The sequence below is a fragment of the Solea solea genome, unplaced genomic scaffold, assembly GCF_958295425.1.
Source record: "Solea solea unplaced genomic scaffold, fSolSol10.1 scaffold_41, whole genome shotgun sequence".
Classification (NCBI taxonomy): Eukaryota; Metazoa; Chordata; class Actinopteri; order Pleuronectiformes; family Soleidae; genus Solea; species Solea solea.
The window spans coordinates 70001-75000 of record NW_026704052.1 but is presented as its reverse complement, the minus strand read 5'-3'; the positions used below and the strand labels follow the sequence as shown (position 1 = coordinate 75000).

General features: G+C 50.8%; 9 non-coding genes across 9 annotated transcripts; 2 read left to right on the top strand and 7 right to left on the bottom strand.

Moving 5' to 3' along the window:
- Positions 1-72: 72 nt before the first annotated feature.
- On the bottom strand, positions 73-236 carry LOC131450118 (U1 spliceosomal RNA). Its single transcript, XR_009235056.1, has one exon. It is a non-coding gene; the product is annotated as a U1 spliceosomal RNA (small nuclear RNA).
- A 402-nt stretch (positions 237-638) lies between these two features.
- On the top strand, positions 639-757 carry LOC131450206 (5S ribosomal RNA). The gene has a single exon (XR_009235141.1). It is a non-coding gene; the product is annotated as a 5S ribosomal RNA (ribosomal RNA).
- A 149-nt stretch (positions 758-906) lies between these two features.
- On the bottom strand, positions 907-1099 carry LOC131450213 (U2 spliceosomal RNA). The gene has a single exon (XR_009235147.1). It is a non-coding gene; the product is annotated as a U2 spliceosomal RNA (small nuclear RNA).
- Positions 1100-2102: 1003 nt separating this feature from the next.
- Positions 2103-2217, bottom strand: LOC131450368 (U5 spliceosomal RNA). The gene has a single exon (XR_009235282.1). It is a non-coding gene; the product is annotated as a U5 spliceosomal RNA (small nuclear RNA).
- A 626-nt stretch (positions 2218-2843) lies between these two features.
- On the bottom strand, positions 2844-3007 carry LOC131450117 (U1 spliceosomal RNA). The gene has a single exon (XR_009235055.1). It is a non-coding gene; the product is annotated as a U1 spliceosomal RNA (small nuclear RNA).
- A 402-nt stretch (positions 3008-3409) lies between these two features.
- Positions 3410-3528, top strand: LOC131450194 (5S ribosomal RNA). The gene has a single exon (XR_009235129.1). It is a non-coding gene; the product is annotated as a 5S ribosomal RNA (ribosomal RNA).
- A 149-nt stretch (positions 3529-3677) lies between these two features.
- LOC131450212 (U2 spliceosomal RNA) lies at positions 3678-3870 on the bottom strand. The gene has a single exon (XR_009235146.1). It is a non-coding gene; the product is annotated as a U2 spliceosomal RNA (small nuclear RNA).
- Positions 3871-4049: 179 nt separating this feature from the next.
- LOC131450307 (U5 spliceosomal RNA) lies at positions 4050-4162 on the bottom strand. The gene has a single exon (XR_009235223.1). It is a non-coding gene; the product is annotated as a U5 spliceosomal RNA (small nuclear RNA).
- A 626-nt stretch (positions 4163-4788) lies between these two features.
- LOC131450153 (U1 spliceosomal RNA) lies at positions 4789-4952 on the bottom strand. The gene has a single exon (XR_009235090.1). It is a non-coding gene; the product is annotated as a U1 spliceosomal RNA (small nuclear RNA).
- Positions 4953-5000: the final 48 nt, after the last annotated feature.

Genomic DNA, 5000 nt, shown 5'->3' with positions numbered 1-5000 from the left:
ACGTGAGAAGCCTGGAGATGGGCACACAAGGCGGAACTTTGGGCGGCTGACCTTTGCTTACAACTACGTCATCGGGGGAGAGCGCGGACGCAGTACCCCACCAGCAAAAATTATGCAGTCAAGATTCCCACGTTTGGGGAATTTGCAGGGGTCAGCACAACCAGAGTGCAATGGCTGAGCCTCGCCCTGGGTGAACCACCTTCTTGATCATGGTGTCTCCCCTGCCAGGTAAGTATGAGGTGCACTTGCCCAGCACTGGGTGTCTGTTCCCAGACACAGCTCTTTGGCCGATGGTGCAGGAAATGGATAGTCCCAGAGTCCAATGCCTTGACTCAGGTGCTCGTTAATGCTGTGCTGTGTTCAACTTCAACCTCCAGCACACATTGGAGAGGAAACACTCGACCTTTTCACTGGCATACCTGGCTGTCATTTCCTATAGATTCAGCAACAACTGGACCTGACGGCACCAACAGCAGCTTACCCATCTCGGTGTAGCTTCCAAATACTGGAATAGAGTGTAGCAGGTAGTGGCGATAAAGGCTCAAGTGCAGTGTGTTCGGGAGGCTGACTTTTGAGCCCCTCCACGAGCAGGGGGCCTTGCCTGGTCTATAAAAGGAGTCTGGGTCACCTGCCCGTCGGCTTACGGCCACACCACCCTGAGCACGCCCGATCTCGTCTGATCTCGGAAGCTAAGCAGGGTCGGGCCTGGTTAGTACTTGGATGGGAGACTGCCTGGGAATACCAGGTGCTGTAAGCTTTTACACTGCAGCACACTTTTACACTGCAGCACGCTTTGACACTGCTGCTTCCTTACAAGAAACGTGGGCTTGCAATCACGTTGACGCACGGGCACACGTTAATGTCCTTCCAGTTTCAGCCTTGCTTTGGTTTTCACAGAAAAAAAGAGAACGGTGCACCGTTCCTGGTGGCACTGCAATACCAGGTCAATGCAAGGAGTGAAGAGAGCAAGCCCCAGGTTTCACCGCCCAATGCTCAAAAATGCATTTAATATTTAATCCCCATATAGAGGACATATCAGATATTAAACTGATAAGAACAGATACTACACTTGATCTTAGCCAAAAGGCCGAGAAGCGATGGCCCGCCAGTGTCTGGGGCCAACTCAAGATCTTGGTGCACAAGTTACTTGTTGTGGTGCCATGTTTCTGAAGTGCGCATAACAAAGGCTGCTGCCGATCACCTCCGCCCCCAGGTGATCTAAGTGCACCTCTGAGCCGTGACGGACAACTGCTTGACATTTGACACACTCAAAGGGCGCAGCCATACAGCAAAGCCCACCAAAAATAACTTAAACTAGTGATGTGACGTTCCGTTTCGAGGCTTCGAAGCGTGTGCCGAGTAGGGGAGGGGGCGTTTCCGCGATGCGCGTATCGAGGCTTGCTTCATTTAGGGGAGGAGCCAAAAATGATGACGTCCGAAGCCTCGCTGCCCGGCTGTACCACGTGATTGCTTCGTGAAGTGGTTCAGATTTTGCGCGAGGTTTTACAGCTATATAGACCCCTCAGGCTCCATTCAAAATGTTTTTGAAGGAGAGTTGCGGTCAGTTGAGAGTTTGGATAGTTTGGAGAGTTTGGATACTACAGTTTGGATTGCGTTTATATAGTTTGGAGATAGTTTGGAGAGTTTAGGGAGAGAGGGAGAGAGAGAGATTTAGGAGAGTGAGGAGAGTAGGATAGGTGATATAGGATGGAGCCAGCGAGGCTCATCATTGTCCAAGTTACACAAGCATAATCTGTGCCCTTTTCCTAGTTCCACAAGCACTTTCATTGTCCTCTGCCTGATTACGCCGATGCCATTTTCAGAAAAAACATTGCACAACCTGCCATATTATGATATTACCATTTTGGGAAGATATACACACACAATACATTCAAACAATGTATTAAACAGAAATTATTTGGTCACACATTTTTTGTAATTCATAGTCATTTCTAACAGACACAACAATTCAATTCATCACACATTATGTGGTTCAGATACAGCTGCCTGTGATTATACACTTGGCCAGTAGGTGGTTTCGTGTGCACATGAAGCTTCGAGAAATGAACCCTTTCTCGAACCAATTGGCTCAAGTGGTTCAATGCCTCATGAGGCTTCATCTCACCATCACTAACTTAAACTCTCGGACGTTCCTCTCCACGGAAGTCTTTAGTAAAAGGCGAAAGACTTGTGCATTTTGAAGAAAAACCAGAGTCGACATAGACCCTCTCCTTGAGAGCAGCCAAGGAGTCTATCCGCCGGAGTCACCACAGTCTCGGTCGGCCCGGCCGGCCACCTTGGGACAGCCTTTCTTCAACGTTTTTGGTTTGCCGGCCAATCAACCGCCCACATTTGACTGCATGTTTGGAAGCGCATTCTTACTGTTGGTTGTGTGCTGCAGTTTTCTATCAATCGCTGAGGCTGTGGCACACCTCCAAGGTTTAGTGGTAGATGTGAGTGCATGAGCAAAGCAGCTCTGTGTCACACCGAGCAGTACAAACTGCCGGGCCGTTTCCCAGCTCCTCCGGGCTTCTGAAATGGTGAGCTGCTCCTGGCATGGCTTCAATATCAGGTCAATGTACAGGAGTGGACGGAACAAGCGCCAAAGTATTAACCCTTGGCATGATGGCCATGGATCCATCTCCATCAATCCAGTTCTCCTACAAAGAGCCGGGAAAGGGAGCATGACATTTCCTTAGAGGTAAAAGACAACACCCACAACCATCCCGTTCCCAGCAACTTGGAAAGACTGGGGATGTCGCTCTGCGAGCACGTGAGAAGCCTGGAGATGGGCACACAAGGCGGAACTTTGGGCGGCTGACCTTTGCTTACAACTACGTCATCGGGGGAGAGCGCGGACGCAGTACCCCACCAGCAAAAATTATGCAGTCAAGATTCCCACGTTTGGGGAATTTGCAGGGGTCAGCACAACCAGAGTGCAATGGCTGAGCCTCGCCCTGGGTGAACCACCTTCTTGATCATGGTGTCTCCCCTGCCAGGTAAGTATGAGGTGCACTTGCCCAGCACTGGGTGGCTGTTCCCAGACACAGCTCTTTGGCCGATGGTGCAGGAAATGGATAGTCCCAGAGTCCAATGCCTTGACTCAGGTGCTCGTTAATGCTGTGTTGTGTTCAACTTCAACCTCCAGCACACATTGGAGAGAAAACACCTGACCTTTTCACTGGCATACCTGGCTGTCATTTCCTATAGATTCAGCAACAACTGGACCTGACGGCACCAACAGCAGCTTACCCATCTCGGTGTAGCTTCCAAATACTGGAATAGAGTGTAGCAGGTAGTGGCGATAAAGGCTCAAGTGCAGTGTGTTCGGAAGGCTGACTTTTGAGCCCCTCCACGAGCAGGAGGCCTTGCCTGGTCTATAAAAGGAGTCTGTGTCACCTGCCCGTCGGCTTACGGCCACACCACCCTGAGCACGCCCGATCTCGTCTGATCTCGGAAGCTAAGCAGGGTCGGGCCTGGTTAGTACTTGGATGGGAGACTGCCTGGGAATACCAGGTGCTGTAAGCTTTTACACTGCAGCACACTTTTACACTGCAGCACGCTTTTACACTGCTGCTTCCTTACAAGAAACGTGGGCTTGCAATTACGTTGACGCACGGGCACACGTTAATGTCCTTCCAGTTTCAGCCTTGCTTTGGTTTTCACAGAAAAAAAGAGAACGGTGCACCGTTCCTGGTGGCACTGCAATACCAGGTCAATGCAAGGAGTGAAGAGAGCAAGCCCCAGGTTTCACCGCCCAATGCTCAAAAATGCATTTAATATTTAATCCCCATATAGAGGACATATCAGATATTAAACTGATAAGAACAGATACTACACTTGATCTTAGCCAAAAGGCCGAGAAGCGATGGCCCGCCAGTGTCTGGGGCCAACTCAAGATCTTGGCGCACAAGTTACTTGTTGTGGTGCCATGTTTCTGAAGTGCGCATAACAAAGGCTGCTGCCGATCACCTCCGCCCCCAGGTGATCTAAGTGCACCTCTGAGCCGTGACGGACAGCTGCTTGACATTTGACACACTCAAAGGGCGCAGCCATACAGCAAAGCCCACCAAAAATAACTTAAACTCTCGGACGTTCCTCTCCACGGAAGTCTTTAGTAAAAGGCGAAAGACTTGTGCATTTTGAAGAAAAACCAGAGTCGACATAGACCCTCTCCTTGAGGGCAGCCAACGAGTCTATCCACCGGAGTCACCACAGTCTCGGTCGGCCCGGCCGGCCACCTTGGGACAGCCTTTCTTCAACGTTTTTGGTTTGCCGGCCAATCAACCGCCCACATTTGACTGCATGTTTGGAAGCGCATTCTTACTGTTGGTTGTGTGCTGCAGTTTTCTATCAATCGCTGAGGCTGTGGCACACCTCCAAGGTTTAGTGGTAGATGTGAGTGCATGAGCAAAGCAGCTCTGTGTCACACCGAGCAGTACAAACTGCCGGGCCGTTTCCCAGCTCCTCCGGGCTTCTGAAATGGTGAGCTGCTCCTGGCATCGCTTCAATATCAGGTCAATGTACAGGAGTGGACGGAACAAGCGCCAAAGTATTAACCCTTGGCATGATGGCCATGGATCCATCTCCATCAATCCAGTTCTCCTACAAAGAGCCGGGAAAGGGAGCATGACATTTCCTTAGAGCTAAAAGACAACACCCACAACCATCCCATTCCCAGCAACTTGGAAAGACTGGGGATGTCGCTCTGCGAGCACGTGAGAAGCCTGGAGATGGGCACACAAGGCGGAACTTTGGGCGGCTGACCTTTGCTTACAACTACGTCATCGGGGGAGAGCGCGGACGCAGTACCCCACCAGCAAAAATTATGCAGTCAAGATTCCCACGTTTGGGGAATTTGCAGGGGTCAGCACAACCAGAGTGCAATGGCTGTGCCTCGCCCTGGGTGAACCACCTTCTTGATCATGGTGTCTCCCCTGCCAGGTAAGTATGAGGTGTACTTGCCCAGCACTGGGTGGCTGTTCCCAGACACAGCTCTT